The sequence below is a fragment of the Stylophora pistillata genome, chromosome 10 (assembly GCF_964205215.1).
Source record: "Stylophora pistillata chromosome 10, jaStyPist1.2, whole genome shotgun sequence".
Lineage (NCBI taxonomy): Eukaryota > Metazoa > Cnidaria > Anthozoa > Scleractinia > Pocilloporidae > Stylophora > Stylophora pistillata.
The window spans coordinates 10,323,492-10,348,535 of NC_142528.1; the positions used below are offsets into that span (position 1 = coordinate 10,323,492).

Here is a 25,044-nt window from a genome sequence, read left to right on the forward strand (position 1 = left end):
ATAAAGCTTGTTCTTCTCAAAGCTTATTACAGCAAAAGAATCGCAACAGATCACATATAAAATCTCAACTAATTGCGAAAACAATGACTGACAATAATAATCGATTTTATGTAGGCTTAAAAAACTCTCATCATTTTCAGCATTGAATTATCTCACCCGAAATAAAAACAAATAAACAAACATTGGTTTGGTTGTCGAAATGGAAGCCAGTCACGTACAAAAGACCTGGAACAGTCTGTTTAACTAGCTACTATCGCATCATATTCACCAAATATGATGCTTTGTTGCTCTATACAGAAGGTCGATTGTCTGCTTCACTAATATGATCACTCAGATAATTACGTTTAAAACCTGAAGTGATCTTCGCTGTGTAAACCGCTAAGACACGTCGAAAGACGAAATCTTTGTTTACACACCTTAACCCGAGTATTCAGTTGATCGATATTACTGCACTTTGATCGAGAAAACCTACAAAAGTTTTCGAATGATTCGAGGGTTTCTGCTTAAGAATGCATCAATTAGAATCTTGGATTTCTGACGTGGTTGAAATTCAGTTGTACAAACCTTTCACACCGCATTCGTTACACTGACCATCGCCTGTTACTTTTCTTACATTCACGCTACGAAAAGCAACTGTGCCTCTTTTCCGCGAAAACTCATGTCAAATACAGCGAGCGAGTCGAGTCCGCGTTTACAAACAAACCTCAAATATTAAACCGACTGGCATTCCGGGTCGCGGCTTTGTGTCCACAAAGCAATTTGACAATTTATGTAACCTATAATTTTTTCTAATATCCGGCTGCAATAAGTGAAATACCTGCACAGAACTGTTAATGTCATCTGTAAGAGTCCATATTTCGGCAAGAGCTCGAATCCAAGTCTTTCTCCGGACCTATGCGGTTGGACATCATTTATGATTAATTTTACTGCTGTGAAGAGATGAAGGAGCGCCGGCAGTCAACCGAAATAAATGACACCTGAAACTTGAAAACTTATCGTGAATGTGCCCTTTTGATCTGACGTCACTAAAAATCTAAACTATATTTAGTTATATTTATCATGCAAAGCATTCTTCTTAAAAAATGTTTGACATCATTTCAATCGTTATTTGATGGAATGGATTACACATTTCGACGACGACCAGACACTCGAAGGTCGTAAAAAAAAGCATGGCTCAACTGCAGAGTTTTCTCAGCTTCTTCTTTAAATCTCAGAGCAAAGCCGGATAGAAGTAGTCACGCTGTAAATAAGCGTAGCTAAGCAGCGTCAAACATAACACGCTATCGAAAATCCCCCCCCCCCCCTGACAATAACAAGCTCACTGCCGGGGATCAGTTTGTGATTCATCGTTTTCGAGCTAGCACCACGAAAAAAATTGGAGGCATGCCAAGGTCGGAAGATTCTTGTTTTCTTTTGATCTTCCTCGATCGACGAAAAATCGAAAGCATGATCAAACCAGAGCCGATATCGATTTAGGCATATTACTCACGTTCTGTACCAGTCCCAAGATAGTCATAGTGTAACGGAAATAAAAACCCTGCGAATTACTTTGATTACTGGAGCATGGAGTGTTCTGGACATAGAGTGACCAGGTACTTAACGAGGACTTCTACTGTTTACTGTGAGCCGTGAAAGCCCAAGGACTAAAGTGATTGTAACAATCTCACTGCAAGAATTCTACGACTCTTACACAGGCATAACAAGTCACTGGAACAATCTCACGGCAAGAATTCTACGACTCTTACACAGGCACAACATGATATCATTTACTAATTGACTTTTTTTAACTCTAAAGCAATCACTCCATCACACAGACTGGCGCACAAGGAGACATACAGTCTAGCCCTCGTGGTTAATTTAAGTCTCATAATCGAACTGAAGACTTGAATGGGAAAAATAGTTCTTTTAACCATTAGACTGTAATATCAAAGAAAAAAAATAGACCCTCAAGCCTTCCCTCCACGCATAGTGCGCGGCTTCGAGATGGCAAAAGGCAATCACTGATATCTGAGATTATTCTCGAAGAAGTCAGTTCACTGAGTAATCATGCAGAAAGCAAGGCGGCCATGACTGCAAAGTTACGATACTTTTTGCGTGTCAACTAAGTAAGAATTCATCATGAGTAAACATATCTCATCACAGATTGGCGTCGTAAATTAAGAGAGGAGACCGAAAAACATCAGCTGATGCGATGATACGGCCTCTTAGGTGTAAGAATCGCTAATGTGGAGTGCCCACTTAAGTCCGCAGGTCCAAGTTTTTAAGAATCAACGAAATGTGAAGACATGAAGCTTAATAAAAACAACTGATTAAACCACCTTTACTGAAATGCTAGAGACATCTTCGATTATTAGATTAATCTTGCTGAGTCGGATTGAGTTGTTTATCCTTTTAATTAGCTAGAATCTTTAAAATCGTTGTAGAAGGATTCGGCTTCTGAGACAAGATATCATCAAATTTTTATGAACAAACAAAAAACCCACTGAACCCAGCTTTAAAGGCTTAAATTAAAGTTAGCTTGCGGAGCTCAACCAGAACTTAATAAACTGGGAATTAAAATGCAAGTGATCTTCATGTCAATTTTTTTATTAAACATTTTCTTTACCTTTTTTTTAATTACCATTACTTCACGTCCTACCGTGCTCCTAAGCTGAAAAATTGTAACTTGAGCAAGATCAACGTTTATCAACCCGTCGGGTACTGATTAAACTATCACGATGAAAGGCAACAAGGGCGTAGCCAGGGGGGGTCCTGGGGTGCCCGTGACCCCTCCTTGGTAGGTCTTCTTTAAAGCAAACAACCTACATTATTCAGGTGGCGAAAACGCCATGACAATATCTTGGCCGTAAAAGCCATTGATATGGGCATTCATGCCGCGATAATACGACTGAGCCCGCTGATACACGCGGGAGAGCAGCCGTGTAAATGGTGAGTAGCCTCTGTTACCCCCCTTTGAAAAATCCTTGCTACGCCCCTGGGCAATTCATACAGTACACTTGCACATAATTGTACAGTAATTAAAAAATCTTACCCGATAAATAAACAGGGTATTATGAATTTTTTCTAATCCTTTCTCCTCGCCATTCGGTGAAACTAATGGCATGATGCCATTACCGGTTTCTTTTAAGATTGGCGCGGTTACAACTCAACCTTTCTCCGCAAACAAGGACAGCAATGGCACGCTTACAGCCCATTTAGTACACAAGCACTGTAAAATAATCCTAAAAAATCTAGACATCTCATTGGGGTTAGCCTCGTCAAGCAAAGGAGGCACTAAAAAAATATTGACATGATGTGACCCATGCGCATGCGTCCATGCCACACATGCGTGTCTCTCTCTCTCTCTCTCTCTCTCTCTCTACTCTCTATCTCTCTATCTCTCATGTAGATTTCGCTGGGCTGAGGGGCACTTGAAAGCAAATTGATTTATACTGGTTTTGAACGAGTGAAACGAGTATAACACATCTCCAGTTTTTAGTGACGACAAGGCGGTCAAAGTCTAAAGCATTGGTCATTTTTATGCACTTCTTTAAAATTTTTTGTTGACAGCTGAACAAACGTAATCAATGCTCACAGATTCAGCCCCCAGGCTATACCGCTTTATCTGCAGCACAGCTCATAGCAATTGATTGACAGAAATCAAAGACGATTGGCGAGAAAAAGCTTATAGGTTACGCTTGATTTGCTCTTCCTACTCGCTGAGACTATTTGCTTCTTAAAAATTTCTTACTTAGATCGTGGAGAAGATCGATTGTTCAGCAAACTACTAGGTAAATGTGAAGAATTCAGCGCTATGACTATCGATTTATGTCAATGTTATTCGCTGCCTGCTAAACACAGCGAGAAGGCATCACGCCTTACTTATCTTTTCTTTCACAGTTGATCATTTGTCGTGCGTATTTTTCACCGTCTTGAATGCTTAACTTTTCGTTTTCAACGCTCAGCTACCTGATTGTCAATTTATGGGTCAAGGTAAAATTCCTTAACGGCAGAGTTTTCAGTGATCGTCGCCATGAAGTTAGGATAATCGTAACCAAATATGCTACACAGTTAAGCAATGCTTAACGCTATTTTAACGTTATTTTATGTTTTATCTTTATGAGGTTTGAGATATGATTTTTTGTTTCACAAATTTGAGAACGAATAATGAATTTTCAACTGTCTATTGCATGATAACTTGCTGGTCAATATGGTCATTATTCACCGCTTACAAGTACATTTATTACGTTCAGACACACTTAGTTTGTGAGGTCTGTCAGTTTGCTTGATTTCAAAGTTAAGCTGAAAGCTGCCTTTACCTTTTTCCGTATATTGCCCTTAGTTTCTCTCCGAATTACTTGTAAGTACTTCCGACAATTGGATTCTTTTTTCTGATGGACTTTCTTCGTCGGGAGCGGTCACTAATTAACAGGATGGAGCTGTGCTCGCGTGGTTTCTTGCTTTCTTTGAAATATTTTTCATCGCCAACATGTAGTGGCCAAGAATTGATCCAAAGTTAAATTTATAGTGGGTGATCTGTTTGAAAGCGAAGTGGCTCGCAAAATAATAATTCCGGATCAAGGAGAGGTTCTAGCCTCTGGTGCACGAATGGAACCTAATTAAAGTCTGTGACAAGTGGAGCACTTAATTAAGAAAGTTAAATTATGGCTTGGCCCGCGTGGCTGGCTGTGTATGTGGAATTTTGGAGAAATGCAGCCGCGAGAGGAATGGGAAGAGGCTCCTCTACTCGTTTTAATGCCGCCATCTTTTCTTTTTTTTACTCAAGCGGATAAGGCTTAAACAGCCAATCACAATTTTGATCTCCCGGCGTCTTCTTGTTCTTTTCTGAATACAATACAATACAATAACTTTATTTAAAGAGGGAAGCGCAATAACCTATTACAGTTTTCTAACCTACGGCCCTCAAAAATAAGTAAACAGATAGACAAATAAGTATAAAAGATAAAAATATATATATTTACAAAAGGCATTGTATAAAGTAGAATAGACTATAAAAACGAACTGAATAATATAAATCAACGAAAGGGGGCAAAACTATAACTGAACACGGACACATACGTATGTAAATATAGATTAAAGACGAATAGTAGTGACTTTTTTTACGGCCAATGGTACATATTGCATATTAGTCGAGAGAAAAGTAACGTGAACAATGCGAATGAAATATTTTGTCTATTACGGAATTGAAAGAGCCTGCGGAGAGCAATTCGAGGGACGGGAACAGGAAGGAAGCAGGAACAAGGTTTCTGCTTGGATAAGTAACTTTTACAACATTTTTCTTCCCCTAACTATTAATCAAGCGCTAACTGTTAATTCGGTAACAAATAAATAAGTGAATAAATAAAGATATCGCATTAACCGAGCTTTGAATCAAAACAGTTACCAAATGTACTATATTTAGGAATCTAAATATGCCGACTACTTTCCTGAACATAAATCAGATTTGAAAGTTCTTGACAACGCGAAAAATTAACTATTAGTGACACACATGAAATGTAAGTGTGAATGTTTTTGACAATTTGACATATCAGTAGCAACGCCTGTGGCACATTGGTTTTTAAAACTGGTCTAAACATCTATGTAACAACCAGTGCCGTGGCCGTTTTAATTGCTAATCTTCGACTTTCAGGTATAATAGATCAATTTTAGTGAAATTTATGTTTTCTAATTTTCAAAGAATATTGACATTCGCAAAACGTCCCTCGAATTGCCATCCGCAGGCTCTTTCAATTCCGTAATAGACAAAATATTTCAATCGCATTGTTCACGTTATTTTTCTCTCGACTAATGTGCAACATGTACCGTTGGCCGTAAAAAATGTTAACTGGTGACAACAGTGTAAAGATATTAAACGTTAGCCGCAAATTTGTCATTATGTATCATGTACGAACTTTTGTTCTCTTGGAAGGAAACCTGACCTTACAAAAGCCTCGTCGTTTAATTTAGGTTTCCTCGCCATATACACATAGTTATGTTAACTTAGCTAAATCATGCTTCCCTGTGAATATTTTAAGTAGCGTGGCAAATAGCTTGAAAGAAGTTTTGCAAGTTGAAAACATGATACTTCCGTCTGTCACGGGATGATATATCATTTGTCTGGTGGGAGTCAATAAAACATGACTAAATGGAAACAGACGTAAAGCTTGTTCCAAGCACTTAGAATAAGTATGAAGCCCTGTTGTCAAAGCTCCTATTGGCTGCAAGCGGCGACGAATTGCCCACATGCCAGATTCGAATAAAGGAGAAATCTTAATTTGTTTCATAAAAAAGCTATAACTACGACAGAAGCATAAACGCCAAATCCCTAAACTATGAGTGCTACAGTTCAACACAAGAGGCTAAACTCGGGCGAATTCAATAAAGTTATTTTCTTAAAATTTTTTAATGCAATCCTGGTGCACTATCTCTGAACTATGAACAATCAACAAACACCTTTGTTTGGTAAAATTTCCTTTACCACGTTGTGCTTGATCCAAACTCCAAAAGAAGAATGAGAAGAAAAAACGCGTTTGTGAACGCCTGAGGGTAAAAACATCACTGATATCCAAGTTAGAAAATACACTGTTGAAAGAGTAAAAATTTCCTCGCGATTCTCCCTAATCAAACAGATGAGTTCTTTTATGGTATAAACTAATAAACGAAAATAAAAACTAAACTTAAGATCCTATTCGAAAGCAATTATCATTTGAATTTCATATGCATTGACAGTATTTTTGTGCAAAATTCCAGCTGTTTCCTTTCTTTGGTTTCCAAAACAAATACAAATATATTTTTGTTAAATCAAAGAGCGTTTTCACCACCTCGATAATTAACCTGTTTATTTGCATAAAAGATTTGAAAAGAAATCTTTTCGCTCTTACTTTATTAACGTGCTTTTGAAAATGCTCTCAAAAGCGGCCAGTCGCCGATATTCTTATTTGCTTTCTGTTGCTTGTTTGCTAAATCTATCAAAGAAGGAAAGGAATGGCTCTTTTCGGATCCACAAAAATAAAAAATTAACAAAAATATGAGAGCAAGCCAGACGAAAAGCTTTATCCATAAGAGCTCAAGTCTATGATAACAACTATTAATTTTTTTTTTCTATAGGAATATCAATGTTAAATGAAGCTGTTAATGAGCAAGGATAACAATATCACGATTTTTTAGACTGGGAAAATTGGAGTGAGCTGCATGAATTGTCCGGATTATCATGTGAAGAAATTCACCTTCAATATCATGGTAATGAGTGAGCTCCTGGGGTTTAAGTTATTTGAAACGCCGCCATTCCTTTTTCTTGTGCCTTGATTGTCGTGAAATTGCGCGAATTTTCTTAGATTCCTGCTTAGCTCAGAGAGAACACCACAGTTGGTTAGAGCAAGGAGACCATAAATCACTTTATCACGTGGCGTCCTAGCTCTATCCTCTTTACCGCACAGAAATTTATTCAGAAGGCAAGCGTGATTTATTTGAGTAGCTTAATTTAAACGCGGTTTTTAAAACCCAGCATATAATATTTCGACACTTGAGCTGTCAGTATTATATAATTTTCCCAACCGTTCTTTGTTTGTTAGGAGCTAGTAGACCTAAGAGTAAATTGGCATATTAAAAGCAATATTTCAAACCAGGGTTCGCCATTACTAAGCTTCTTTATTAGCAGAACAAAACACGTCAATTCTATGATTTGGTCCGCTCACGAAAAACACTCCCGCGATCCTAGAACTCGTTATTTTGAAACCATCAAACTTTTGCCTTTTGAATCCGTTTAAGACTAACGTCTGCATGCCTATTCACAAAAATTCGGAGTTTCTTTCCGTTCTTTGCGAAACCTTAAAGCTGCCAGCTCCGAAAACCTTGTCGCTGCGACAAGTGTTTTCTCAGCGCAAGAAACTCATTGCGCACACTTCTTTGTAAATCCAAATAATTTTCAAATATTGAGAATCACAAGGCATTTTAATCAAAGAAGTTATATATCCCAGCCCTCGAACTCAAATAGTTTAAACTGAGAGGCAACCACAAAAATCTCACCAAACTTTGATTTATTCTCACTGGCATGCAAGTGAGTTTTTGTTAGAAAATTTAACGTTGATCTTCCGTTACAAACTAACGAACACTACCAAAGCTAAGTCAACTTTGAGACCACGCTTGAGAACATTTTAAGAATAGTTTGGCAAGTCAAACATCCAGCAGTCCAAAAAAGCAGCTTTACGACATCAAATCATGAAAAGGTATTATTTGACAATACTCTTTGCGGTCAAATACTCTAAAGGTATATAATTGATCGTAAGTATACACGTAGTATTGCTTGAAATTACAGCGTTTGGGTCCGTTTTGATCAGCGGAGAGAATTGCTAACAAAATTTGGGTCGCAGTAGCTTTATCTTATTTAAAACTTGAAACCATGTTCATGAACCCTGATTTCAAAAACGTGGATCACAAATGAACTCGCCAGATCTAACAAGCAGAATCGTTTAATTCACTACTGCATGATATTTACGCCATCGAGATATCATGATTAAATTATGCCTTTCAAGGAGATCAACTAAAGGTTTTCTGGCTGTTTTGAAGTCCAACATGCATCGACGTAACAGCTAGTCATAAGAGAGCTATAGTCTCCTTATTTAATGTGAACATTCAAACATTAGATTTAAACTGTATGTTTAGAGACGAAATACATAATATGTCGTAGGTTTCGGCTGGTTATTCCCAACTCTTACATCTTTTACAATACTGTGGGGGCCGAAGGTAATTGAATTCGACCGAGGAAAATCCAAATTGGTGACCAACCTTTGCTACGTTCAATTTGATAAAATGATTTAGTTTTTTGAAATTTGTTTGATTCACAGTTGCTATCCAATATTTTGGAAAGAAAAAGTGCAAAACAAGTTTCAAATATCGTGGAGTTAAATCAGCAATTGATCTAAGATGACAAGGGAAGGAAGAGGTAACATTGAAGACACTTTTTTTCAGGGGAAGTATCGCTAGCTATAGCTTTAGCGCGCTATGGAAAGAGAGTAAGATCGTTACTTCACTTGAACCTTACTTTCCATTTCACTGAATGCCAAGAGACAGTGCCGTTTCAGCTTTGAATCGCAATACCTTGCACGTTAGCGCTAATCAGCCGCAAATACAAACTAAATACATCTTTTTAGAAAAAAAAATATATGCACAGCTGTACCTTTAGAAGAGTTCAGATTTGATCTTCGTTTGTCCTCGACCCTTCGTGAAGGGTGTTTTAGGTGCAATGACGGTGAAAGCGCCAGATTTGAATAAATTTCGATTCTCTCTTCAAACACTCGAGATCGGTCTGCCGCAAAGGACGGAGTGTTTACTTACAATTTTTTTCCATTTAATTATACAAGCAAAGCCAATTGTTTTCCAACTTTGACGAGGAAAAATCAAAACAAGCCTTGCAGCCGGAAATTAAAGAACCAGTGAATATCAAATTAAGGAGAGAAAAACAGATCGCATTGGACCGCACATGTACTACGCGCGTGCAGCCAATGAAAAGTAATTCGCAAAGTCGTTCCCTCAGGCTCTCGGATCTATTTTAGAAATACGCAAGAATATATCCAATTTAGCAAAACGCTCACAATTTTAAACATCGACAACAAGCTACTTTCTTTTTTATCGAGTAATCTCAGTACCTTAGGACAGTGATCTGAAGATATTTAACATTGCATGAAGTCGAAGGAGACCGTGCGAATTTTTTGGTAAGAGAGGCATATGCTTACGGAGACGATACAAATACTTGTCACTTTGCGTCGCCTTTTTAATAACCTGCACGGAAATGAAACGTAGATAGAGTGAAAAAAGAGCCGTCTTATTATGAGTCAAACAACGGCGGGAACTGTTGAAGCCTCAAAGATGGTACAGCGATATGGTTTACCTCGTAAGTGGGGAAGTTACAAACATCTATAACATAACATCTACGTTGCTATAACAAACTGGTTCTTACCAGGATATGAACGAACAACGCCCTTTCTGTCCCATATTTCATGAACAGAGGCGCATTAGATCAAAGGACTTCATAGTTTACCTCAGTAATACTTACGGGTTATCAAGCGGTTAAGTAAATGACTCTTGCTGAAACAGTCCCTACGTGTCTCTTATGATACTCCATTGACATTTCTCCCTTACAGTGATCCTCCCCGTCCACGCTTTACATTCGCCACTCTCGTGTTTTTTTAACTTTCACAAATTGACAAAAAGTATTTTTTTTTTTGTACAATGTCCTAAAAATCATTATTTATTTGAGTTCACAGAGAGAGCTTTTTCAATATCTATGCACAAAGTTTATTCATCCCTGACAAATAGGAAAGCACAAAACAAAAGAAATAGACACGGCTGTTTTAACTCTTCAGCAAAGAAATATCTTCCTTCCCACAGGGTGGATAAAAGATGTTTTAGTGTGTTTCTCATTCATAATCTTTGGGGGCCGAACCGAAATACAATAGAGGTGTTTAATCCCTTTGTTTTCTAAAACCTCCTGTTTTTTCTTATTTCCGAGACATTTCCATGTTGAATATTTAACACATTCGAAACTAATGATGTTAGCAAAAGTTCAGAAATGATAATTTGAGCAGAAAAAGCTATTCCTCCGCTAGTATCACTGCGCCTTGATAAAGTTTTCAATTAGCATAACTCTGACTGTAATCTCGAATCTGATCCAAAAGGAAATTTTCTTAAGTCTCCTTCATGGTCCATCTGTGCTGGAGGCCGGGAAAAATTTATTTGAACAAGTTAATTCGATCGTTTATCATTAATTCGGCCATTCTCTGAGTTAAAACAAACCAAAAGTATGTTGAATTTAATTTTTAACGCAGCTGAGTATTACCTTGAAATTACAACTATATAGCACGATATGTAAATTTGTAAAGTAACGCTCAGAGGACACTGAATCGAAGTGTAAGAGCTAGCAATAGAGAAACCTTGAAAGTCGTGTGCAACATTTTGACTTTGACCCTTCGGAGATAAAACGTTTTTACGTGCCACGGTTACCCTTACACCTGGTGATAGACAAATATGTTCAGGTACACAAAACCCCGGCTTGCCAAACGCAGATGTTCAACTACCTAAATCAAAATATGCAAATGATAAATGAGAAATTATAGCCCTGAAAATCAGTGAGGAATAAAAATGCTTCTAACATCACGACGCTACACACCTTCGTCACTTTTACCCATCGCTAAATTTTTTCCCTTCCTTTTGTTGGATATTTTGATATGAATACTACTAAAAGGTTTACTTAAACACGAAGGCGCGCTATAAAAGGAGCCTTAGGTCCCACTGGACCATTTGTCAATCAACTGTCGTGTGATGTAGAACTCTTAGAGTCAAGTCAGCTTGAGCTACAGCTACTCAAAAGCAGTGAACAGCGGGTGCATTCCTCACAATTGTTTTATGTCTTCATCACAATACAAGAATTTTTGAGATTTGTATTTCCTTTCTTCAATGGAAACTGTCTTTATTTGTGGAGGTAAATTTGAGATCGAAGTAGGTGGTCCGCTCGTTACCTCATTGCCACCATGCTGGTGGAAGTAAACAATAGATTTCTCATTAGCTCCTTTTGTTCGTCTACCAGCATTTAAATTTGACCCGCACACGTCAACGGTGAGTGACAAATGAGCCTAGGTCTTCCCAGGGAAGACTTCCTTATATAGCGCGCCTTCGTATTTAAGAAGAAAATGAAGAGCAGAATGTACCGGGGCAGGACTTGGGCCAGCCGGAGTTACTTTTACGAGTTAATAGATTAAAACTACAGTATCAATCTTACCCGTGCGCTGCCGTGGCCGGTCAGATGTGATAAACCGGCCAGATTGTGTTAAATTTGAATCGAACTGTTGCTCAGAACTAGCAAAGAAATTATGGGATGCTGCAGTAAATTCGAGTCCTCTGATCATCAAATAATCTTTTTTGGCAATATCCAATCATACGGTTTGAAAAAAAAATTCAATTTCTTTTCGTGTTTTACCAATTACTTTATCAAAGGGAGATCTAACTCAAGAATTAGATTAACCTACTCATCATGAATTATGGGTTTATGAATGATTCTGAATTGGAAAATGTTGCTTTGCGTGGGTGTTCAGCATGGAACTAATTTTTTTGTTTGTTTGTTTGCTTGTTTATTTGTTTGCTTTTCCCAGACAAAGGCTGATACCTAGGCAGGATTTGCTGGTCATTATCTTAGCCGTTCCCTAATGATCGGTCCTGAGTAGTGCATCGATTCAATACGAAAAATGGAAAACCACAAAACAAAGTTATGGCTATTTATAGGTGGTCTGAGAAGTTTGCTGATCATCGCAAATATATTATGAAATATTGTAAGCTGCCCGACAGGAATTTCAGCACATGTTCCTCATGAATTTACCGACCTACTTCTAATTTACTTCTCTAACTAACAGAACGCCAAAGAAATTGATCACCTCAAAAAAACAAAGACACCCAATCAATAACAGGCGACCATTTCCAATGCGCTATCTTACTGAGTGGTGCGTTTACAAGTCTGAAAGAGAGGGAAGACGAACTAGGGAAAAATTCGCCTAAAAATTTCCCAATGGATGGTTTTTTAAGCGTATTAAGCACATTTTAATGGAAAAGTGTCCCACCCAATCCAGTAGAGCTGCAACAACAACTAAAAATCAAAAATGTAAACCAACTCCATAAACACAAAAATTAAGGTTCGATTCCAAATATTTTGTGTTTATTTTACCATGGCAAGAAATTTAACCTAATATATGTTTCATTTGAGGCTATTATACCTCATTGCGATCAATTACACCAAATGCTTGTCAAAGTCTGCTTCAACAATGACTTTTTAGACAGAAGTCGATCTTAGCACGCAAGAGAAATGTTTCATAATAAAAAGACAAGACACTTTTTTCAACAAGGCACCGAATATGTAGGGTCCGTAAATTTCCTAAAGATGTTTTCCATTAGCAAAGCAATGAAACATATAGAGACCAGAGTACGAAATTCATTACCTCGGATAAGAAGATGAACTAAATATCACATTTAGATTCTAATATGCTGGCACTTAAATAGACTGCGTGAAATTGAAGTTTTAGGGAGCTACAGCCAGTTTGTATAAAATTTGAAATTTCTCATCCTAGCAGAAAAAATAGTTGCATTCTTTGATCATTCTTTGATTATAGTTGGTGTGATACCTCTCAAGGTTTTACCAACTCTAATAAATGTAGATGTAGATGTGAACCGCTACAATGATGTCGTTATAGAGCCAACTTAGTGAAAGACACGACGGTGTATTCGCAACGTAAATCACCTTTTGGTAGACAAAGTAATTATTCCAAAAGTGCACAAGTTCTCAAGTTACCATCAAGTATACCAAAGAATCGGTTATGATAATTCATTTTACATATTTCTTAAAACGAAAAGCTGAATTTATGCAATTTCGATCACAATTACATTAGGAATCACTCATCAAAAGAGAGCCAAGAAAATTTATCAGCCAAGAAAATTTATCAGCCAAGAAAATTTATCAGCCAAGAAAATTTATCAGCCAAGAAAATTTATCAGTTTTCCTGGCGTTATTACTTATAAGCGAGATTAAACTAATACAGAGAAACACTGTTATCATCAAAGCATCTAATTTGTCTCACATTATCACCCAGAAATTAAAGAAATTATCACCTACTAAAGAAGGAAGCTCTTGATTGTTTAACAGATTCTCCTTGTCAACACCTATGAACTGTGTAGAGGACAGTACGGAGAATATGCACACTGATGTTAGCTGTGAAGGTGATTTAAGCCTGAAAACGTTCTAAGGGGATTCTTAAAATTACAAAGCTTAGTATTTTAATAAATCGATGCGGATGTGACTCGAAAAGTCCTATCAAAGTGCATTGTTTACTATGATGTTTACCCAGGCATGTCTGCCACTTACTCTAATGCCACGAACAACGTGTCGCTAAAAATACACTCTTAATTTTCACTCATGTCTCCAGCTCAAAGATAAATGAGCAACAAAGTAATGTACTCACATGAGACTATCACTCAGCCTGTAGTAAATTCTTCGTATGTTCTTGCAAAAAAAACATCACAAACATTGATTCCAAATAATGAACTGAGACTGTTTTTACGTGAAACTCAGCTGCCTACAGGAAAATCGATTACTTCGTGACACAAAACGACGAAATGGAAATTAAAAAAATGCACAATTTGATAGGCTGTCTTGGTCAGAGACGCACTTAAGGTTGATTGGGCTCTGGCACTTTCTGTTATTTTCCACAAACACAAACTGTAGCAAAAATAAAAGGTTGTTCCGGAGGGAATGCAGACAGAAGTGGAAGAGAACAGCTACGTTGACAGGCTATTAAAACTACTCTTTGTGTTTCTAAGTAAAGAGTGCTTGAGAAACATCAAACCTGTACATCACGTTGGTCATTTATGCTGAGATGACTCCTCCCCCTAAAGATAAAAACCTCTACATCACGCTGCGCTGAAATACCTACTTCGACAATGCAAATTTATTGAGTCACAAAGTATAACTTAGCATGTTCCCTTTTCAAGACTTGCTGAAGCAAAATCACGTGTTAGCAACTAAATGGAAGGACTGCGCTGTTTCTGAAAAAGGTTCGTAAATTCAAAAGATATTCACCATGCAAGCTAGTCCCAGTCTGGCAAATAAACAAATTCACTCGACGTAATTGGAAAAATAATAAAGAAATAAGCTCGAAATTTTGTACTTCAGCGCAGAAAAACTTCCTTTCGTTCCAAGAAGGAACGTATGCGCCAAATATGGCACTAAACTGCTGCAAAAAAGGTTCTGTTTTCTATATTTTTAACACCTAGGTTTTTCTAGTTGTTCAGGTCTGCGAAGATGTTTCATTGATCAGTTTCATTCGATGTGGAAATTGTTGTTCGCATGCCTTATATCCCTACGCTGCACAATTAATTGGACAAACGCTGATATAAAAAAACTTATCACTTACTTGTCCTGGATTGGTGTTATATATTTGACTTGAAGACCTACGCGACTTAACCCCCTCACATTTGACAAGAGCTGATTAAAACTCAACCCAAATCCTCGGTGAATTCGGCTTCGCGACGCAGGTGAAGTGAGCGGATCTCGAAGATATGATATGAGAGATTGAATTTTCACTTCTTAATCACTTACTTGGGCTGTCAGGATCCTTTTCATTTCAACAGCCACACAAAAAGAGTTTCAAGGGATTCTAGAACTCACGTGAAGTGTGCGGTCACAACAGCTTTGAAAAGGCCAATGTCAGAAAGACTCAACTGTTAAGACAGACATTAGTCAAGTGTCATGCAGTGTCTCTTGAAACCGTATTCAAATTACTTGAAAGTTGTTGTTTTAATGGATTTTCACCTTGAGGAACGAGAATTCGCAAGCTATCAACTTCAGCTTTGAAGGGCGGGCACAAACGAACTCAAGATTTATTACAAACTGCTAGTGATTGAGGATATCTAAATCGAAAGGTAAAGATGCGTTGCGTTATTGAAACTCACAATAAACATCCTCTATTTTCAGCTAGTGTCCTTTTAGTATTTTAAGGCTAAATGAATTGCCCTTTTTTTAATGACACTGTTTACACTTATGATTGATCCAACTTTTAAGGCAGTAGCTTTCAACGAAGTTTTCGCACAATTAAATCCGATATCGGCCGGAAGGTATAAAAATAATGTGCCTTATTACGCAAAATTACGTCGACACAGAAATTCTAACGTATAATTTACATTTTTGATGGGAGTTACCTTTATTGTTGAGCTCAAATTTACAAAGTTGAGAATGTTTTCCGTAAATAGAACAGCATGAGTGTAAGCAACATAAAGGAAATTACCAATTCTTCTAAGACTATATATTGAATTTATCAACCCAATTTAAGGGTTTGACAGTTGTAATACACCGTTTGAAGCATTAACGTGTTCCTATGATATTCGAAGCGTAATATCAAGCACTCTTCGGTAGTCAAGCATCGACCAACATATTTTTTTCTTCTTTTGAACCTCCCACCTGGTGATCTTTTGAGTCACAGTAATGCGCCGTTGAAAACTATCTTTACATTGAGGGAGGAAAAAAAAACATTCATTTGGCTCGGTAAAATAGACAAAACATAGAAGTGGCATTTATAAACGAAGAAGGAACAAGACGAAAAAAGTTTGAAACGGATCACGAATAGCGAATTTGAAAAATCTAAAGCAACATTTTTAACGTGCGCAAACCAGTACATGGTTTCTCTAAAAGGACTGAGATGTGAAATATTTCAACGCGAACAAAACGTCCTCCGAACATGAACACCTGTAAGAGTGAATTTAGAAACGAGGTCTATTCAACTGAATCACGTGAATAACATATGTAACTATATATAAATGGCGCTGATAATTTGGAAATTGTGGAGCCGCTAAAATGCTTATTATAATGTGCAGTACAATCGCACATTTGCATTTGCAAGTTGTTGAGAATTATAGCTGATGGGAATTAACGTTAACACCTACCATAGAAAAACGATTTAAATTAATAGATTAGCCATGTATAAAGATTTGTAGAAAAGGGCCAGACCTAGAGAGCTATAAAATAGACACTGAAATGGCGATCCTCCAACAGTGGGAAATTTTCTACAATTTGGTGTTTTGCGCGTTATTATTGAATCGTGATTTAATTATGAGGCAAATTATCATGGCGCCAACATTCTCTTCGCTCTAGAGGGCAGACCATATGGACTTTCGAATTTTTATCTCCAAAGGCGCACATGAATCCTTTTCAATTAATTGCTCATCACTCGTAAGTTTGTGCTTAATTGTAAACATTCAGAGTTTCCAACAGAACATGAAATTTCATAGAAATAGTAGATCTATTAAGAAGAAAAATTGAAAATTGTTTTCTTTTGATCGATAAGACTCCAACAAAGCCCTTTACAAAATAAAGAGTACGGCGATAGAACAAAAACACTTTGAAATAAGTTAGTTCGAACTTACCCCCAGCGCGTTGTCGTCACCTTCTCACCTTGCTTTGTAACTCAAATCCATGGCTGTCTTGCATTTCCAAGGCACTCCTAAGAGTCAAAACGTATCTATCGTTACACACCCACCAAACGTTTTTAAAATATACGTTTCTCAGCCTAGTCTACAAATTTTTCTTCAAATTTCCCCAACGCTCGTGTTACTCTGGTTCGAGCGAAGAGTGGATAGAGGTAAAATGGCGAGAATTGTGAGGTGTAAAACTAAACAGAGCATAACAGACTGGAAGAGCCTAGCTGAGAACGACCTTAACTAACCAAATAATCGTGGGAAAGTCCAGACACTGTTATTTAGAAGATGACACGTCTGGATTTACACAAAGTACCAACTAAAGCAAAGCTGAAGCAAAAAAACCGATTGAACAAGGTAATTATCGCACGTTCAATGAACGAGATATTTTGCTGTATGATAAGCGACGCGAGTTTCACGCGTATGAGCAGAAACGATCGAAAGAAATTATATACAAGTGCATTGTTTATTTTCCATTTTTGGTTAAGAAAATTTAAACATATCTCAATAAAGTAATGAGAGAGCCCCCTCAATATATTAAATATTTAATGCAGCATGTTACCTGAGGCGATTCGCATCAGAACTGTGATTCGTTGATTTATTTTGCCACGCATTTATCAGATACTTGAAATTATGTTTTATGGAAAACGAAAACTTTCCATGAAGTTAGATAACCATCTTTTTAAAATGTAGAATTAATACTGATTAATTTAAAGTAGTCACAAAGTCTCGTCTTAATGACTTCAAGGAAGTGGCGTCGGCGGTGTAAAGGGGAAGTTATAACACTGAACGACATGAAACCTCTCCTCACACAGATTAAGAGCTTATACTTCACGAATCTGTCCCTAACTACTTGTTGATGACAAACGGTGTTAGGCGCCAAGATCTGAATATCGAACAGCGATTTTATACAAAGCAATATGAAATATTCAAACAGGCGGTTTTGAAATGTTTGAATTAATTCTAATCCATACTTCAGCCATTGGTTTTTCAGCTCATCGAGAAAAGCGCTTCACCTGAAATGTTGCGGGACTTTCGTTTTAGTGGAATCACTCAGCTATCTTACTCAGTAGTTGCTAATGACGGCGGCAATAACAGGACAAGAACAGTGAGGACAGTTTCCTCAAATCTGATAAAATAAATGGATCATTTTTTTCCATGAAATTTTCGTTGTTAAAATATATCAGCGGTGACAATTGATGTTCTAAGCAAGCACTCTTCAATAAACTTTTTTAAAGCGAATATGAAAGCTTTTCTTTTTTCTGAAGTCCAGAAAATTCGGTCGCAAAGAGTTCCATCTTTTCCCAAATTTTCTACATTTACAGTCTAGGAGACCTGAGCAACAAATTAATTTTTTAATATGTCTCTCTTTCTACACAAAAAATGTTTCCTATTTACAAAACGAAACGTATAGCCTAATCAAATATTGAATTTCGGTGCTTTAAATGTAAATAACGTGCGCGAACCTTTGTGGGAAAATTCTGGAATTTTGCGCGCGCATTTGTTTTTCTTCATACAGACCTAGTATAAACTCACCGCGAGTTTGTATGTTTGCAGGCAGGAAAGCAAATGCACAAAACGTTTTTGTGTATGTGCCTCCTACACAGCTTAGACAAAAACAAGGGTTCCTGAATCAAATGATTAAAGAGCCAGTTAGCTGGATTTTGTCTTTTCAACTCAAAGCAATAACGGTGCCTTTCGCTTGAGCGACAACAATTCACAAATCGATCAACCGAAGTAATTCCTCGTATACTTCACAGAATGTGGGGCTGTCGTTCAGCTTTGAAGACATTACCGTTTGACTTAGTTGATAATTAACTTAAAGACTGCAAAAGATAAAGCAAAGATCAAAGTGAAATGGAATGGGAGAGCCGGCGTTGATGCATGTAGCGTGGGCGAATCGTTCAAGCCAGATACTTCCAGAGCCAGATACTGCTTTTAACTGATTACAGTAAAATTAAACCAGATTCACTTTCACCTTTGTGGACGTAAAAACAAGTGGTGGGCGTAAGCAACAAGACCAAACAATACTTGTCTCTTTTTGCTTGTTTAAAAATCATAATCAAATCCACTCCTATACAAAGTAACGGCAAGTTCAGGTAAATTGAGTAAATGGTCTTGTTTCGTAAAAAGGGAGAGAGTAGGCGTTTAATCCTTTGAACTTCCATGAGTGGTGCAGAAGGCAGCAAACGTATCAAACCATCAGAGATTTCTTTAATCTTCATTGTACTTGATTAGAAGATTCTGAAGAATGGATCTCTGTGGCTTGGGAGAACTAATAAGTATGATGAAGCTTAATTCAATGTTCGCAATACTGACGCTGATCGCAACGGAAATCAAAACCTAAAAAATCTAGTCCTAAAACGAGCTATTCATGAACTGTCAAATAAAGGAAAACGAACTATTCATGAGCTTTCATATATAGGAAACCGCAATCGCTTAACTATAGAAAACCACAGAGAAACATAGAAAAATAATCACGCAAATCATCCCCTGGATTATCGAATCGATAATCTGTTCAAAGTCACGCAACGAAACTAGAACTGTTCATAACAATGAGTGACCAAGACAGAACTTCCCTTACAATATTAGACAGACAGACAGACAGACAGACAGACATCTATATTTATACAGGATAGCCCCTTCAGTGTAGTAAACACTGGTATCAACAGGGGTCCTGTTACCCACCCAACCCACCCCAGGGGAGGACATCCATCACACAGTAATCTCGTGTGTGGGAAATTAACGTCTCCTGCCCCTAACCCTGCAGGAGACGGGACCTCCATTTATTCGTCCCTATCCGAGAAGACTAGAATATCTAACCAATTCTTGATGTTAAAGAAAGGAAGCATATTCTTCTCAGTTAATTTTAAGACCCTGAGTGTTGGTCCGGCCGGTATTGAACTCTCGACCTCCCGCACAGCAGTCCGGCGCTCTCCCAATTGAGCTAACCAGGCGGCGGTAAATCAAGCAGACAAGTGATGAGAATAAATGAAAATATCAACTGAGGAATTATTAGTTGATCCAATTCAAAATTCTCCAAAGTAACATCACAAGAATTGTATGGCAGACAGACAGGGGAATTACTAACAAGATCATGGAAATGAAAGGGTTAAAAAACACGATTTCAGGTGTAGCCAAATCGATGATTCTATACCGCGTGATTGTGCAAAGCACCTCCTTTTTACCTTAAAGGACTATGGATGTTTCTCTTTTTTTGTTATGTTGTTGTTGTTTTTCGTTTTAAATTTTTATTTTTCTTCTAATTTTCCCTTTCCATCAGATTTATTTTCATTTCTAGCACTTTTTTCGTATTTTGTTTATTTTTTCCGGACACAAGCGTCCGGTTTTCACTTTTGGACAATGCCGTATAACCTCTGACAGTAAGGCCAGTTAGAATCTGTTGTTAGACCCTACTATCCGTCAAATTAGTAGACATTTATGTCCCTTTTTATACAGGAAATCGAAGATTTTCGTACCCAGTCCGAAATGTTCGCTGCCTGTTCGTTATTGCTCACCGTATGTACCAATAATTTTTCTATGAATGAGTGAATGGATACTGTTCTTCGCGCGAACTCAAGATGGTGGTGTTGGACGCAAGTGTCTGTTACTTAACAATAGCTTTCGATTTTTGACACTACCGTCCGTTATTGAGGGTCTCCATGGTTAACGGTTGATATTTTTTGCACCGGAATTTCACAGCAAATGGTTTTTTAGTTTAGGCCTTTGACAGCGGACTATTGTTAGGAAGATATTACTCAGGTTAGATCAATACTGGGTTTTTTTTTTACTACGAGTAAATTATATTCAGACCAAATAAGTCTTTCTCTGCACTAAAAACCCGTTTGGCAGTATGTGCGGTACGGGTCATACATTAACTCAGTGGTGGCCTAGCTTATAGTAGTCTCTTTGGATCAATGGTAAAGTGGCCAAATGCGAACTCGAAGGTCTAAGGTTCGATTCCTCGTGGAGATTCAGAATTTGTTTTCGTCCCACGCCCGTGAAAAGACGAAAAAACATATTTCTTCAACGTATGCAGAGCTTTGCAGACCTGAGTCTTCTAGCCTTAAGCACAGCATGTCCAGAGTGCGAACGAAATTAGATTCACAGGGGATTTACCGAACATAAACGCTAGTAGTCGTTTCGCAATTCTTCGCTTAAAAAGTAAATAAATATGAGAAATAACACGGCCATGGAAAGGCCATAATCAAACAATAGAATAATTAACAATTATTCCACGATATAATCATCTCATATCCAACAAGCGCGAGTGGAATAATTGTTTATTAAAAAAAAAAACGCCCCCAAGACATTAGACAAATCTTCTCGAATTTATTTTGTAAGAAGAAACCGGATGTTACAATGTACAGATATTAGATTATGGTATATTGGCTCATATACCATAATGGCTTAGCCAATAAAAAGTCTTGAGTTGCATTATCCAGTGATCCATTTTTAATAATGAATATGATTCGATGATACGTATGATGCACGATCCTCGCAGTAGAGAGCGCTATTTATGAAAATCAGACCTAAAAAAAATCAGGCCTGTACGGGATTCGAACCACTGACCTCTGCGATACTAGTGCAGTGAGCTAACAAGCCAACTGGGAGCAGGCCGTTAAGTTGATTCGTAATAAACCTGTGATAAATTAGATACGATGAATATATGAAGTTCATATCATTTTTTTTGAACTGCGGTTATAGATACGTATGATGCGCGATCCTCGCATTAGAGAGCACTATTTATGCAATAGCGAAAATCAAACCAGTGGTTCGAATCCCGTACAGGCCTGATTTTTTTCAGGTCTGATTTTCGCTATTGCATAAATAGCGCTCTCTACTGCGAGGATCGTGCATCATACGTATCTATAACCGCAGTTCAAAATATGTGAACTTCATATATTCATCGAAAATTATTCGATGACTTGTTTCAAGAGGTAACGATTTCAGAACACATCTCACCGTTTAATTGCTCTCTCCATCTCCAGAGAACAGTTAGGCTAGCGCCATGTCGAGTTGTTGTTAGGAAGCCATGTTATAATTTTCTGTTTTTTTATTTAGTAATTTCGCCAGCTGGTACAATGGTCTGACGCACTTTATAATAAAACTGTCGCACTTAGACTGATACATGTCGCACACATTAATAAAAAAAAAATGTAGCATTCTGCCGTGACAGACCATCGCAATTTGTAAGAAAACCAGCTGTCGCACTAAATTAACATAACTATCATTGAATATCAAAGCGGTCTTCGCAGTAATGAACACTACTTAAGCAGTAGTGAAAATAAGACTGAAAAAAATTGAGACCTGTACGGGATTCGAACCCACTGCTCTACCGACTGAGCTAAGAAGCTCTATGTCGAGGCTGAGTAGTAATAAATACGTAAAGTAATGAATAGTGAGTGTGAACACGTAAAAATATCTATGAATTGTGCCGGGGTTGAGACATGAAAGATAAATTAAATTGAATAATTATCTTTAGCATTATCATCTCGTCAACATCATTATCCTTATCACTTTTGCTGTCACTATCATCAACATCATCATCGTCATAATCAAAATCATCATCATTGTTATTATCAGTATCATCGGCAGGGATGATGGTTATTATTGGGTCTTCTTATAACCCTCCCACCACCTGAACCAAGTTTATAACAAAGCGTGACAACTTATTTAATTATAAAGTGCAATGGTCTGTTATTAAATAGCGCGACAGCTTTTTTGTTACAAGGTGCGAAAAGTGTTATTGCAAAGTACCACAAGCGTTATTACAAAGTGCGACAAGCGTTATTACAAAGTGCGACAAGCGTTATTACAAAGTGCGACAAGTGTTATTACAAATTGCGACAAGTGTTATTACAAAGTGCAACTGATCATGACTTTGAGGCGCGTCGATCGACACCTCTCAACGTTAGAATCACGAACTGATTCGAGGTGCAATCAAACACAGACTGACATGCAATTGATTTAACGTACTCTCGAGCAATTCAAAGAACGATTTCAGCGTTTTTCTATAATTGACAATGCAGCCATCACTCGAAATAAAGCTACAAAATGGATCATCTTTTTGAACGAAAATAATTATACTTAACACTTTTCAGTGTTTGTCCATGAAAATGCTAAAACAGCACGCATCTTTATGGTTTATACATGACAAATACAGCTTTATCTGTGAAGTGGACAACAGTTATCGCTGGACATACCAGACCACAAAATACTCGGTTGTTTCTTAACTGCATTTTGCCTAAGTGTGTCCTAATGGCATGCGGCACTACTTTTTTAGAATTCAGTGTGAACAAATCATCGGGATGGGCTTGTTTGAAGATATGCACATTTTTTTGGTGATCCTTTAATTTAGAATACACATTAGACAACTAAAGTAAGGCCAGCAGAACACAGATAATAAACTGGACTTTACGGATAGAATATAGAGCGTTAAAATTGTAAATAAAAGTTTTCTTTGTTCCAGATTTCGCTCGAATTGCACAATGTGATCGATAATGATAGCATGATAACACGTTGAGAAATTATTTAAATTCGAGATCGGTTTGAGTTTTACAGATATACGAGCAGACAAATCGATCAAATTGGAATCACACAATAATAATAACTGTCACAAAGGAAAAGCGTTGTATTTCAGATAAGGCTTTCCTTCCATTACAAAAATTTTGGAGTATTTATGTCGGACAAAATATCAACCTCATTATTTTCAAAATAGAGGATCTTACCTCACAATCGAACGCCGAAAATCATTTAAGTCGACAATCATGAGTAGTGCTTGATCTTGACTGAGTTAAAAACAAACTAGACCTAAACGAAAACTGGTTTCTTAACTTAATCAATATTAATGATGCTAATGACGTAGACCGTCATGAGTCCCAAAATAGTTTGCAATTAATTTCCGTTTTTTGTTTTGTTTTGTTTCTTTTGTTTTGTTTTGTTTTGTTTCTTTTTTTCGTCGCTTTGTTTATTTGTTTGACTATTTGTTTCTATCGGGATATTCTGAATTTAAATGACATTTAAGCCTTTTTCAGTTTATCTCTGTCTTTACCATGGTCTCATTTCATTCGAATATCTCTAAAGTGTTGTTTTTTTTCAAAAGAGAAGAGCTTTCACTCTGGCCTTTGACTACTGCCCAACCACAATTGAGCAAACTTTTGTTAAATTTCCTGAGCACATGCTTTGTAAATTCAGCCGAAATATACAGCTCGCTTTAAAAGAGTTTGAAAATTGTTGATACATTCTTTCCGATTTCATACTATTTGTATTAACTTTCGCGAAAAAAATAATAAATATTGATTTCTACAGATAGAAAATTACGGAATAGGAGGTGCTTGTTTTGGTATTTTTCTTCACTGGAAACTTGTGGTGGTCTTTCTCTATTGAGATCATAAAGAAACAAAGACTTTTAAAGCAGGAGAAGTATTCAAGTGAGGTCCAAGGTTCTCCCCCATGGCAAAATTAATGAAAAGTAACACCATGGGGTCAGCTGAACGTGACTTGAATTTGGAATCTCTAAACATTTACTCGGAGTTCATCTTGATAATGGGCGGCACTATCGATTAGCGTACCAGCCTAAAACACGCAAAGGTGAGGTTGTAAGAACTCGAGAAAAGTTTGTAATATAACCGCAAGCTCCTCAACTCTTCTCCCAAGATCACCGGGAAGGACATTACCTCCAGTAAAGCGGTGGAACGTGGGGTCTATTGCTTTTAGAAATAGTTATGGGTTTACCGATACATTACACAATAAGTTTTTGACGAATCACAGGACGCTTGGAATATTAGTTATTTTAGAAGAGGCCTCGAAGAATTACCCTGATGCATGACCGATGCTCATGGATTTCTTTATATATCTCGGAAGATAAAGTGGCGTTTTGGGGAAATTTCATTGAAGTCGAAGGGAACGTCTTCGATATGCCACACACAATTCAGTGGTGTTTTGGAACTAAAACCTTTTGGTATATCCAAAATTGTTTTCAAATTAAGTCATATCGCTCCGTCACCTGAGATATATAAACATTCAACGTCCCTCCGGATCTTTTGTTACAAAGTAATG

At 37.4% G+C, this 25,044-nt stretch overlaps 1 protein-coding gene across 6 annotated transcripts in view; it reads right to left on the bottom strand.

Annotated features, from left to right (window-relative positions):
- Positions 1–23,785, bottom strand: part of LOC111321593 (atrial natriuretic peptide receptor 1) — a 55,596-nt gene extending 31,811 nt beyond the window's left edge. For 2 of the 6 annotated variants that reach the window (XM_088736618.1, XM_088736612.1), the window contains exon 1: positions 818–974. The gene's annotated coding sequence lies outside the window, so the exon portion shown is untranslated. Of the gene's footprint in view, positions 1–564; positions 727–817; positions 975–9,154; positions 9,282–16,932; positions 17,010–17,231; positions 17,374–23,714 lie in introns of those variants that run through there. The other 4 variants (XM_088736613.1, XM_088736614.1, XM_088736616.1 and 1 more) reach the window with 4 other exon arrangements.
- Between the last annotated feature and the right edge of the window lie 1,259 nt (positions 23,786–25,044).